Source organism: Lipotes vexillifer, unplaced genomic scaffold, assembly GCF_000442215.2.
Source record: "Lipotes vexillifer unplaced genomic scaffold, Lipotes_vexillifer_v1.1 scaffold1591, whole genome shotgun sequence".
Taxonomy (NCBI): Eukaryota; Metazoa; Chordata; class Mammalia; order Artiodactyla; family Lipotidae; genus Lipotes; species Lipotes vexillifer.
Window position 1 is genome coordinate 178,306 of NW_006779799.1, and position 14,739 is coordinate 193,044.

General features: G+C 34.6%; 1 protein-coding gene across 1 annotated transcript in view; it reads right to left on the reverse strand.

The window, feature by feature from the left end:
* Positions 1 to 14,739, reverse strand: part of LOC103068700 (uncharacterized protein C1orf101) — a gene marked incomplete at its 5' end in the record, with an annotated part of 184,464 nt that overhangs the window by 118,155 nt on the left and 51,570 nt on the right.

The following is a 14,739-nucleotide window of genomic DNA, read 5'->3' on the forward strand; positions in this document are numbered from 1 at the left end:
CGAACCCGCGTCTCCTGCATCGGCAGGCGGACCCTCAAGCACTGCGCCACCAGGGAAGCCCGAAATAATTATTCTTAATTCCCTTTTAAATCCTCAAAGATCATCAACCTTCTCTTTTCTTATGTGTTTATCCACTCTGGCCAGAAGTGCCCCTTTGACTCTGATGTTTACTGAGGTCAAGATATAAGGACATGGGCTTCCCTGGTGGTGCAGTGGTTGAGAGTCTGCCTGCCGATGCAGGGGACATGGGTTCGTGCCCTGGTCCAGGAAGATCCCACATGCCATGGAGTGGCTGGGCCCGTGAGCCATGGCCGCTAAGCCTGTGCATCCAGAGCCTGTGCTCTGCAATAGGAGAGGCCACAACAGTGAGAGGCCTGCATACTGAAACAAACAAACAAACAAAAAAAGATATAAGGACACTTACATAGACAGAGGAATGGATAAAGAAGATGTAGTACATATATACAATGGAATATTACTCAGCCATTAAAAAGAATGAAATAATGCCATGTGCAGCAATACGAATGGACCTAGAGATTGTCATACTGAGTGAAGTAAGTCAGAGAAAGAGAAAATGTCATATGATATTGCTTATACACGGAATCTGAAAAAAAAGATACAAATGAACTTATTTACAAAACAGAAACAGACTCACAGACTTAGAGAACAAATTTATGGTTACCAGGGGGGAAGCATAGAGGGGAGGGATAGTTAGGGAGTTTGGGATTGACATGTACACACTGCTATATTTAAAATAAATAACCAAAAAGGAAAAAAAAAATATAAGGATACTTCAAACATTATTTTTGGAATTCAAACTTCCTTGGCTAAAGAGAGAACTTAAAACCTGAGAGAAAACAATACTACCATTTTATGGACACTATTAGAGAGGAAGGCCGTGCACAGACTGCTATGTTTGAAATTCAGTGGGAGTAATTTCATTTAGGGAGTCAAGGTCTCCCTTTACCCCTGTCTCCCCTCCCCAACTGTTTCTAATTCTTAAAGATTTTTACTTAAAGTGTAGCTTCTATGTCCATGACAATCAACAGGAGTCTTTTGTGCACATCTTGTCTCCCTAAATAAATGTGTACATTTATTTAATGTACAAATACTTAGTCTATACTCAAACAGGATGTAGACAGAAATCGAACTGATAATTTAAAAAAAGAGACCATTTGGGGTAAAAAGACATTTTACCAAACGAAGATTCAATGTAAAGCTTAGAACTTCTGTTGCTAAAAATGAGTGTGAAACAATTCTCAAAAGGGAAATAGATTAGAAACAAAATGATGAGCCCGTTATAGAAAAGACACAGCTATTCTCACTATTCTTGGAAGAGGGATGGGAAGGGGAATTTGTCATAAACACGATAGATGGGAATTCCAATTAACCCCAGCCATGGAATGAGATTTCACCCACCCAAAACTCTTTCCTATAGATCTTCAATTAGTGCTTGGGTATAGTAAGCCAAGGACTTGGGGCAAAGCAGGAAAGCTGAGTAATCCCTCCGATGCAGTGAGGGTCTCTCCCAAATATAAAGCAGTAACCTCTTGAAGATGGGGAGGGGGCAGGCAGCAAGGCAGCAAAGTTGAGAGAAATCCATCAGCATTCTGGATGCTCAGCTACCATAGACAGGGAGTAGGATAAGAGAGCTGAGAAAAACTCTCCCTCTGAGATATGTGTGGCCTTTACTGAAAGTATAAAGCAGTCTCCATGCTAAATTGGGGTCAGGGAATCAGGAGAGAGAGATAGAGATCTCCCAAGGCAAGAAAATCCAGGGACTGATGAGAGAGGAAAGAGAAATCTTCAGTGATTAAGAAAAAAAAAAAAAAAAAAAGCTGGCAGCTAGACTATAGAGCAGAGATGGCTCTTCTAGGGTTTGGAAAGCTGGTGATTCAGTTGTGAAATATGAAGAGATCTCTGGAATCCTGTCAGTGCTAAAATACCAGGCATGGCAAAAAAGAAAATAGCTATGATAAAACACTGAATATCTCGTGGAAATATGAGCAAAAAGAATGCAGAGATGGGGAATTACAGCTAAGATACGTAAATGATAAAAAAAAAAAACCAGAATGGAAATGCTAGACGTTAAAAATATGATACCAGGAATAAAGAATTATTAGATGGATTTAAGAGTAAACTGAGAAAAGCAGAGGAAAAGAGCAATGAATTTGAAGAGAGGTTAATAGCATGTAACCAAACTGAAATACAAAGAAAAAAAGCAGAGTTGAAAAAAAATTAACAGGTCATCTGAGATCTGTGGGACTATATTAAATGGTCTCATATATATGTTTTTGGAATCCAAGAAGAAGAGGAAAAAGAGAATGGTGCTGAAGAAGTATTTGAAGAAATAATGTCTGAGAACACCAAAAATTAATGAAAGACATAATCCCAGAAATCCAAGAAGTTCAACTGAACCTCAAACAGGATAAATACAAAGGAAATTACACTTAGGCACATAATAAAAGTGCTGAAAACCAAAGATAAAAGGAAAACTCTAAAGCGGCAACAAGTAAAAAGACACATTATATATTTGAGAACAGTGACATGAATAATGACTCACTTCTTACCAAAAATGATGAAAGCCATAAGATAACGGAATGATGTCTTTATAAATTGCTTTTAAAACAACTGAAAAACAACAAAAACTACCTGTCATCCTATAATTCTGTATTCGGTGGAAAATGTCCTTCAAAAATGAAGGCAAAAAATAAAGACACTTTGATACAGAAAAAAGATGAGAGAACCTGCAATACAAGAAATTTTAAAGACGTTCTTCAGGTTGAAGGGAAATGAAACCAGGAGGAACACTGGATGTACAGAAAGAAATAAAGTGCACACGGGAAGGTATATATAAAAAACTTATTTTGCTATCAGTTTATATCTATGTATCTTTATCACAATTGACTTTTTAAAGCAAAAATATTAACAAGGTATTTTGGGATTTATAGCATATTTAGAAATAAATATGAGACCAGAGTACAAAGGATGGGTGGGGTATAAATGAAGTTGTATTGTTATAAGGTTTTTACACTGTTGTGAATTAAATTTTCTTTCAATTTAGATTCTGATAAATTAAAGATGATTATTGTAAAGTCAAGTGCAACTATTAAAAAATAATTTTGAATTAAAAAGAAATCTATATAGGAGACAACATAGAAATACTGAAAATACATGATTCATCCAGAAGAAGAAAAGAAACAAAAGAACAAGAAGCATTAATAGAAAACAAATGCCAAGATGGCAGACTTAACCCCAACCTTAGCAATAGTTATATTAAACTTAAGTGAACTAGCTATTAAAATTTGAAGGCAGATATTGTCACACTGGAGAAAAAGCAAGACCCTATATGCAGTTTACAAGAAATATAAAGTCACAGACAGGTTGATAGTAAAATAATAGAAAAACTTACATCATATAAGCATGAAACATAAGAAAGCTAGTGCAGCTATATTTTTATATATAAATAAAACCAAATGAAATATCACTTCATACCTGCTAAAAGAGTTTAAATGATAATGACTGGACACACTAAAGGTTGGTGAGATGTGGAAGTAAATGAAAAAAGGCAGCTATAAATAATTTATAAGGTCTTAATTACTATAGCTTTATAATAAATTTTGATACATGGTAGAAGAAATCCTTTGCCCCAACCCCCTCTTAACCCTCAGCCCTTTACTCCATCATATACCTTTTAGAATCATTTTCTGATTTCCACAAAGTAACATTGCATCAAATCTATAGATAAGTTTAGGAAGGATCTAAAAATTTTAAAATATTCTGCATTCCAACAAAGATCTCACACATTTTTAGTGGCATTTATTTCTAGATAAGTTTTTCGTTCTACCCTGGATTGCCATATGACTTTTAGAATCAACTTCTCAATTTCTATAAAAGCCCACTAGGATTTTAATTGAAGTTGTGCTGCATTTCTCAAGAATTGACATTTTAACAATATTGAGTTTTTTCCACCTATGAACTTGATACATCTCCTCATGTAAGTCTTTTACTTCGCTCAGTAATGTATATAGTTTTTAAGTGTATATACTTGCACATCTTTTGTCAGATTTACCCCTAAGTAAGTATATTGAATATATTTTAAACAGTATTTTTAAAAATTTCAATTTATGATTGTTCATTTATATGTTTATATATTTCATATACAAAATTAACTTGTTATATTTCATATAAAAATGTAATTGATTTTTAAACATTGATCATGTGTACTGCAATCTGGTAAACACACTTATTAGCCCTGATAGCTTTTTGAAAAATAGATATCATAAGCTTTTCTACATCTAATAATGTTTGAATAAAGACACTTTGCTTTTCAATACAGATTTCTTTTACTTGTTTCTTAACTCACTGCACCTGTTAGAACTGTCAGTACAATGTTGAATAGAAGTGGTGTGGGTAAACATTCTCACCTTGTTCTTTATTTTAAGCAACAAAGGGAAGAAAGAAACAAAGGAACAAATGGTGTTAATAGAAAACAAATACCAAATGGTAAGTTTAACCAACAACAGCAATAATTACATTAAATCTGAGCAGACTAAATAGTCTTTTACCATTATACAACGCTATCTTAAGGTTTTTCATAAAGATTCCTTGTTAAGTTGAGAAAGTTCTCTTTTATTCTTAATTTGCTGATTTTTAAAATCAATTGTGTATATTGGATTTTGTCAAATGCTTTTATGTACCTATTGAGGTGATCATATAGTTTTTCTTTTTTTATTTTCTAATAAGGTGAATTACGTTGGTTGACTTTCTATTGTAAATCACTCTTTCATTCCTAAGATAAATCCCACTTGGTCATGATATATTTTCCTTTTTATATATATTTGGATCTGGTTTACTAAAACTTTGTAAGTTTTAAATCTTTGTTTATAAGAGATACCAGTATGCAGTTTTATATTCTTGTAATGTGTTATTTATTCTTGGTTGTGGTATCACATAATGCTGGCTTCATAGAATAAATTAGGAAGTGTCCCACACCCCCTTCAATTTTCTGAAAAAGTTTAGAAATGGTGTCATTTATTTTAAAAATATATCATAGAATTCACTGGTGAAATACTCTTGGTCTAAAGTTTTCTTTGTGGGAAGGTTTTTAAATAACAAATTCAATTTCTTTCATTGACATAGGGGTATTCATGTTACCTATTTGTCTTAGGGAAGCTTTGGTAGTTTCATAAGAACAAAGCTCATAAGAAGCTTTGGTAGTTCATAAGAACAAAGCTGGAGGAATTATGCTCCCTGATTTCAAACACTATTACATAGATACAGTCATCAAAACAGTATGGTACTGGCACAAAAACAGACACAGAGATAAACAGAACAGAATAGAGGACCTCAAAATAACCCACACTTGGGCTTCCCTGGTGGCGCAGTGGTTGAGAATCTGCCTGCCAATGCAGGGGTCACGGGTTCGAGCCCTGGTCTGGGAAGATCCCACATGCCGCGGAGCAGCTAGGCCCGTGAGCCACAATTACTGAGCTTGCGCGTCTGGAGCCTGTGCTCTGCAACAAGAGAGGCGGCGACAGTGAAAGACCCACGCATCGCGATGAAGAGTGGCCCCCGCTCGCCGCAGCTAGAGAAAGCCCTCGAGCAGCCAAAAAATAAATAAATAAATTTATTTAAAAAAAAAAAATTCTCTTCACAAGGAAAAAATCAAAAAAAAAAACAAAACAAAAAAATAACCCACACTTATATGATCAATTAATCTAAGACACAGGAGACAAGTATATACAATGGGGAAAAGACAGCCTCTTCAGTAAATGGTGTTGGCAAAACTGGACAGCAACATACAAAACAATCAAACTCACATACAATCTCATACTACATATAAAAAAAACCCAAAATGGATGAAGATTTAAATATAAGACCAGAAACTGTAAAAGTCCTAGAAGAAAACACAGTCAGTATGCTCTATGACATGGATTTTATTTTGGGGGATCTGTCTCCTCAGGCAAGGGCAACCAAAACAAAAACAAACAAATGGTACTACATCAAACTAAAAAGCTTTTGCACAGTAAACTATCAACAAAAGTAAAATGCAGCCTACTGAATAGGAGATGTTTGCATATTTTATATCCAATAAGGGATTAATATCCAAAATATGTAAAGAAATCATACAACTCAACATCGTAAAACAAATAACTAAAAAATGGGCAGAGAACCTGATTAGACATTTTTCCAAGGAAGACATACAGATGGTCAACAGACACATGAAAGATGCTCAGCATCACTAATCATAAGGGAAATGAAAATTAATACCAAAATGAGATAACACCTCATAACTGTCAGAATGGCTATAGTTTAAAAGACAACAAGTGTTGGTGAGGATGTGGAGAAAAGGGAACCTTGTGTAGTGTTGGCAGCATTGTAAATTGGTGCAGTTACTATGGAAAACAGTATAGAGGTTCTAAAAAAGTTAAAAATAGTACTGCGATATGATCCAGAAATTTCACTTCTGGGTATTTACATAAAGAAAACAAAACCACTAATTTGAAAAGATATATACACACCAATGTTCATTGCAGCATTATTTGTAATAGCCAAGATTTGAAAGCAGTTTAAGTGTCCATGGAGAGATGAATAGATAAAAAAAGATGTGATATAATCATAAAATAATATAATGGAAAATTGCTCTGCCATAAACAGAATGAAATCTTGCTATTTGTGAAACATGGATGCATCTAGAGGGTATGCTAAATGAAATAAGTCAGATTAAGATAAATACTATATGATCTTACTTATGTGTGAAATCTAAAAAACAAAACAAACACACACAACAAAATAGAAATAGACCCATAAATACAGAGAACAAACTGGTAGTTCCGGGGTGTGGGTCGAGGAGGGGGGACTATGAAACAGATTAAAGGGGTTAGGAGGTACAAACTTTTGGTTATAAAATAAATAAGTCACAGGGGTGTAACAGATAGCATAAAGAATCTGGTCAATAATATTGTAATAACTTGTATGGGGACAGATGGTTAGTTACTAGACTTATTGTGGTGATCATCTCATAATGCATGCAAATGTCAAATCACTAAGTAGTACACCTGAAAGTAACATAATATTGTACATTGACTATATTTCAACTTTAAAAAGTTGTTTAAAACACACTTTTTTAAAATTAATTTTTATTGGAGTATAGTTGCATTACAATGTTGTGTTAGTTTCTGCTGTACAGCAAAGTGAATCAGCTTTACATATAAATATATCCCCTCCTTTCTGGATTTCCTTCCCATTTAGGTCACCAAAGAGCAATGAGTAGAGTTCCCTGTGCTAAACAGTAGATTCTCATTAGTTATCTCTTTTATACATAGTAGTGTATATATGTCAATCCCAATCTCCCAATTCATCCACCCCCCTTCCCCTCTTTGTGTCCATATGTTTGTTCTCTATGTCTCTGTCTCTATTTCTGTTTGTAAATTGGTTAATCTGTACAAATTTTCTAGATTCCACACATATGCATTAATATAGGATATTTGTTTCTCTCTTTTTGACTTACTTCACTCTGTATGACAGTCTCTAGGTCCATCCACGTCTCTACAAATGGCATAATTTTGTTCCTTCTTATGGCTGAGTAATATTCCATTGTACACGTGTACCACATCTTCTTTATCCATTCCTCCATTGATGGACATTTAGGTTGCTTCTGTGTCCTGGCTATTGTAAATAGTGTTGCGATCAACACTGGGGTGCATGTATCTTTTCGAATTATGGTTTTCTCAGGGTATATGCCCAGTAGTGGGATTGCTGGGTCATATGGTAGCTCTATTTTTAGTTTTCTTAAGGAACCTCCATACCGTTCTCTATGGTGGCTGTATCAATTTACTTTCCCACCAAGAGTGCAAGAGAATTCCCTTTTCTCCACACCCTCTCCAGCATCTGTTGTTTGTAGATTTTCTGATGATACCCATTCTGACTTGTACATCATTGTAGTTTTTGTTTGCATTTCTCTAATAATTAGTGATGTTGAGCACCTTTTCATGTGCCTCTTGGCCATCTGTATGTCTTCTTTGGAGAAATGTCTATTTAGGTCTTCTGACCATTTTCTAACTGGGTTGTTTGTTTTTCTGATATTGAGCTGTTTGTATATTTTGGAGATTAATCCCTTGTCAGTTTCTTCATTTTCAAATATTTTCTACCATTCAGAGGGTTTTCTTTTCATCTTGTTTATGGTTTCCTTTGCTGTGCAAAAGCTTTGAAGTTTCATTAGGTCCCATTTGTTTATTTTTGTTTTTATTTTAATTATTCTAGGAGATGGGTCAAAAAAAATCTTGCTGTGATTTATGGCAAAGAGTGTTCTGCCTACGTTTTCTAGGAGTTTTATAGTGTCTGGCCATACATTTAGGTCATTAATCCATTTTGAGTTTATTTTTGTGTATGGTGTTAGGGAGTGTTCTAATTTCATTCTTTTACATGTAACTGTCCAATTTTCCCAGCACCACTTACTGAAGAGACTGTCTTTTTTCCACTGTATATTCTTGCCTCCTTTGTCATAGATTAGGTGACCATATGTGTGTGAGTTTATCTCTGGGCTTTCTACTCTGTTCCATTGATTTACATATCTGTTTTTGTGCCAGTACCATACTGCCTTGATTACTGTAGCTTTGTAGTATAGTCTGAAAAACATTCTTTTCTTACCTTAAAATAGCAGTAGACTTGGTGAGTCCACTTCTCTCAATCCTAATATTGGTAATTTGTGGCTTTTAAAAGAATCTTTAGTCAGTCTAGATGAAAGGATAAAGATGATGTGGTACATATATTCAATGGAATATTACTCAGCCATAAAAAGGAATGAAATTGGATCATTTGTAGAGACGTGGATGGACCTAGAGACTGTCATACAGAGTGAAGTAAGTCAGAAACAGAAAAACAAATATCGTATATTACCGCATATATGTGGAATCTAGAAAAATGGGAGAGATGAACTGCTTTGCAAGGCAGAAATAGAGACACAGATGTAGAGAACAAACGTATGGACACCAAGGGGGAAAGTGGGGAGTGGGGTGGTGGTGGTGGGACAGATTGGGAGATTGGGATTGAGATACATACACTAATATGTATAAAATAGATAACGAATAAGAACCTGCTGTAGAAAAAAAATAAAATAAAATAAAATTCCAAAATAAAAAAGGAGCCTGTGAGCTGCAACTAAGACTCAGTGCAACCATATAAAACAAACAAAAAAACAAACAAATAAAGAAAGAAAAAAAATTCCTCAGCAAATGAAAAAAAAAACCTTTAGTCAGTCTGGGTAAAGAGTTATCAATTTTGTTGATCTCAAATAATCAGCATTTGGTTTCACTGATTTTCTCTGCAGTTTCTGTTTTCTATGGCATTAATTTACACAATGATTTTTTCTATTTCCTTCCTTCTGTTACTTTTGGTTTAATTTGTGCATCTTTTTGCTATTTTATTAATGTGGAAGTAAAGATCATTGATTTGAGACATATCTCCTTTTCTAATACAGGGGAGTAATACTGTAAACTTCCATCTAAATAGCATTTTAGTACCGTACTGCCAATTTTGACATGTACTGTTATCATTTTATTTCAGTTCAAAACACTTTCTAATTACTTTTTAAGAATTGTCTTTTGACTCATTGATTATTTAGAAGTGTGTCAATTTACTAATTTTTTTGATATTGCAGATATCCTTTTGTCATTGTTGCTAATTTAATTCCATTGTTGTCAGAGAACACAAACGTTGTATGATCTGAATAATTTTAAACGTATCTTGACTTGTTTTATGGCCTAGAACAATGATCTATCTTGGTAAATGTTCCATATGTAATTGAGAAGAATGCATATTTTGCTGCTTTTCTGAGAATTTGGCATGTTCTATTAATTTCAATTTGACCGAGATGGTTTACAGTGTTGTCCAAGTCTTCTACTCACTTACTGATTCTTTATTTGTTCTAATTCATTACTAAGAAGAAGTATTAAAGCATTTGATTATAATTGTGGTTTTATCTGTTTATCCTTGAAGTTCTACTTTTTGCTACATATATTTGAAGCTCTATAATTATGTTCATAATCATTTATGATTTTTATGTGTTTGTGATGAACTGACACTATTGCTATTGTGAGATGACTCTCTTTAACAGTGGTAATATTCTTTGCTCTGAAATATACTTTTATATTAATACAGACACCCTGGCTTTCTTTTAAATGAGGTTATCATGTATACTTTTGTCTATCCTTTATTTTATTGATTTATGTATTATTTTAAAAAAATTTTATTTTTTATTATTTTAACATATTTATTGCAGTATAATTGTTTTAAAATGGTGTGCTAGTGTCTGTTTTATAACAAAGGGAATCAGCTATACATATACATATATCCCCATATCTCTTCCCTCTTGCAACTCCCTCCCTCTGATCCTCCCTATCCCACGCCTCCAGGTGGTCACAAAGCACCGAGCTGATCTCCCTGTGCTATGTGGCTTCTTCCCACTAGCTATCGTTTGTACATTTGGTAGTGTGTATATATATATATATATATATATATATATATATATATATATATATATATATACATGACATTCTCTCACTTTGTCTCAGCTTACCTTTGCCCTCACCAGGTCCTCAAGTCCATTCTCTAGTAGGTCTGCATCTTTATTCCCGTCCTGCCTCTAGATTCTTTATAACCTTTTTTTTTTTAAATTTCCATATATATGTGTTAGTGTACGGTATTTGTTTTCCTCTTTTTGACTTACTTCACTCTCTGTGACAGACTCTAGTTCCATCCACCTCACTACAAATAATTCAATTTCATTTCCTTTTATGGCTGAGTAATATTCCATTGTATATATGTGCCACATCTTCTTTAACCATTCATCTGTCGATGGACACTTAGGTTGCTTCCATGTCCTGGCTATTGTAAATAGAGCAGCAAAGAACATTGTGGTACATGACTCTTTTTGAATTATGGTTTCCTCAGGGTATATGCCTAGTATTAGGATTGCTGGGTCATATGGTAGTTCTATTTGTAGTTTTTAAAGGAAACTCCGTACTGTTCTCCACAGTGGCTGTATCAATTTACATTCCCACCAACAGTGCAAGAGGGTTCCCTTTTCTCCACACCCTCTCCAGCATTTATTGTTTGTAGATTTTTTCATGATGGTCATTCTGACTGGTGTGAGGTGATATCTCATTGTACTTTTGATTTACATTTGTCTAATGATTAATGATGTTGAGCATTCTTTCATATGTTTGTTGGCAATCTGTATATCTTTGGAGAAGTGTCTATTTAGGTCTTCTGCCCATTTTTGGATTGGGTTGTTTGTTTTTTTGATATTGAGCTGCATGAACTGCTTGTAAATTTTGAACATTAATCTTTTGACAGTGGCATCATTTGCAAATATTTTCTCCCATTCTGAGGGTCCTCGTTTCGTCTTCTTTATGGCTTTCTTTTCTGTGCAAAAGCTTTTAAGTTTCATTAGGTCCCATTTGTTTATTTTTGCTTTTATTTCCATTACTCTAGGAGGTGGGCCAAAAAGGATCTTGCTGTGATTTATGTCATAAGTGTTCTGCCAATGTTTTCCTCTAAGAGTTTTATAGTGTCTGGCCTTGCATTTAGGTTTTTAATCCATTTTGAGTTTATTTTTGTGTATGGTGTTAGGGAGTGTTCTAATTTCACTCTTTTACATGTAGCTGTCCCGTTTTCCCAGCACCACTTATTGAAGAGGCTGTCTTCTCTGTTGTATATTTGAGCCTCCTTTAGCAAAAATAAGGTTACCATACATGCATGCGATTATCTCTGGGCTTTATATTCTGTTCCACTGATCTATATTTCTGTTTTTGTGCCAGTACCATACTGTCTGGATTACTGTGGCTTTGTAATATAATCTGAAGTCAGGGAGCCTGATTCCTCCAGCTCCGTTTTTCTTTGCCAAGATTGCTTTTGCTATTCGGGGTCTTTGGTGTTTTCATACAAAATGTGAATTTTTTTGTTCTAGTTCTGTGAAAAGTGCCAGTGGTAGTTTGATAGGGATTGCATTGAATCTGTTGATTGCTTTGGGTAGTAGAGTCACATTCACAGTGTTGATTGTTCCAATCCAAGAACATGGTATATCTCACTATCTGTTTGTATCATCTTTAATTTCTTTCATCAGTGTCTTATAGTTTTCTGCGTACAGGTGTTTTTCCTCTTTAGGTAGGTTTATTACTAGGTATTTTATTCTTTTTGTTGCAATGGTAACTGTGAGTGTTTCCTTAATTTTTCTTTCAGATTTTTCATCATCTGTCTATAGGAATGCAAGAGATTTCTGTGCATTAATTTTGTATCCTGCTACTTTACCAAATTCATTGATTAACTCTGGTAGTTTTCTGATAGCATCTTTAGGATTCTCTGTGTAGAGTTATCATGTCATCTGCAAACAGTGACAGTTTTACTTCCTCTTTTCCGATTTGGATTCCTTCTTTTTCTTTTCTGATTGCTGTGGTTAAAACTCCGAAAACAATGTTGAATAACAGTGGTGAGAGTGGGCAACCTTGTCTTATTCCTGATGTTAGTGGAAATGGTTTCAGTTTTTCACCATTGAGGACGATGTTGGCTGTGGGTTTGTCATATATAGTCTTTATTATGTTGAGGGAAGTTCCCTCTATTCCTACATTCTGCAGGGTTTTTATTATAAATGGGTGCTGAATTTTGTCAAAGGCTTTTTCTGCATCCACTGAAATGATCATATGGTTTTTATTCTTCAGTTTGTGAATATGGTGTATCACATTGATTGATTTGTGTATATTGAAGAATCCTTGCATTCCTAGGATAAACCCCACTTGATCATGGTGTATGATCCTTTTAATGTGCTGTTGGATTGTGGTTGCTAGTAGTTTGTTGAGGATTTTTGCATCTATGTTGATCAGTGATATTGGCCTGTAGTTTCCTTTCTTTGTGACATCTTTGTCTAGTTCTGGTATCAGGGTGATGGAGGCCTCATAGAATCAGTTTGGGAATGTTCCTCCCTCTGCTATAGTTCGGAAGAGATTGAGAAGGATAGGTGTTAGCTCGTCTTTAAATGTTTCATAGAATTCACCTGTGAAGCCATCTGGTCCTGGGCTTTTGTTTGTTTGAAGATTTTTAATCACAGTTTTAATTTCAGTGCTTCTGATGGGTCTGTTTATATTTTTTTATTTCTTCCTGGTTCAGTCTTGGAATGTTGTGCTTTTCTAAGAATTTGTCCATTTCTTCCAGGTTGGAAGAAATTTTATTGGCATAGAGTTACTTGTAGTAATCTCTCATGACCCTTTGTACTTCTTCAGTGTCAGTTGTTACTTCTTTATCATTTCTAATTCTGTTGACTTGAGTCTTCTCCCTTTTTTTCTTAATGAGTCTGGCTAATGGTTTATCAATTTTGTATATCTTCTCAAAGAACCAGCTTCTAGTTTTATTGATCTTCATTATTGGCTCCTTCATTTCTTTTTTTCTGATCTGATCTTTATGATTCCTTTCCTTCTGCTAACTTTGAGGTGTTTTTGTTCTTTTTTCTCTAATTGCTATAAGTGTAGGTTAGGCTGTTTAATTGAGATGTTTCTTGTTTCTTAAGGTAGGATTGTATTGCTAAAACTCCCCTCTTAGTACTGCTTTGGCTGCATCCCATAGATTTTGGGTGGTCGTGTTTTCATTGTCATTTGTTTCTAGGTATTTTTTGATTTCCTCTTTGATGCCTTCAGTGATCTCCTGGTTATTGAGTAGTATATTGTTTAGCCTCCATGTGTTTGTATTTTTTAAAGATTTTTTCCTGTAATTGATATCTAGCTTCATAGTGTTGTGGTTGGAAAGGATACTTAGTACGATTTCAATTTTCTTAAATTGACCAAGGCTTGATTTGTGACCCAAGATATGATCTATCCTGGAGAATGTCCCATGAGCACTTGAGAAGAAAGTGTATTCTGTTGTTTTTGGATGGAATTTCCAATAAATATCAATTAAGTCCATCTTGTTTAATGTATCATTTAAAGCTTGTCTTTCCTTATTTATTTTCATTTTGGATGATCTGTCCATTGGTGAAAGTGGGGTGTTAAAGTCCCCTACTATGATTGTGTTAATGTCAATTCCCCCTTTTATGGCTGTTAGTATTTGCCTTATGTATTGAGGTGCTCCTATGTTGGGTGCATAAATATTTACAATTGCTATATCTTCTTGGATTGATCCCTTAATCATTATATAGTGTCCTTCCTTGTCTCTTGTAATAATCTTTATTTTAAAGTCTATTTTGTCTGATATGAGAATTGTTACTCCAAATTTCTTTTGGTTTCCATTTGCATGGAAAATCGTTTTCTATTTCCCTCACTTTCAGTCTGTACGTGTCCCTAGGTCTGAAGTGGGTCTCTTGCAGACAGCATATACACGGGCCTTCTTTTGGTATCCATTCAGCCAGTCTATGTCTTTTGGTTGGAGCATTTAATCATTTATATTTAAGGTAATTATCAATATGTATGTTCCTATTACCATTTTTGTAATTGTTTTGGGTTTGTTACTGTAGGTCTTTTCTTTCTCTTGTGTTTCCTGCCTAGAGCAGTTCCTTTAGCATTTGTTGTAAAGCTATTTTGGTGGTGCTGAATTCTCTTAGCTTTTGCTTGTCTGTAAAGGTTTTAATTTCCTGTTGAATCTGAGTGAGATCCTTGCTGGGTAGAGTAATCTTGGTCGTAGGTTTTCCCTTTCATCACTTTAAATATGTCCTGCCACTCCCTTGTGGCTTTCAGAGTTCCTGCTGAAAGATCA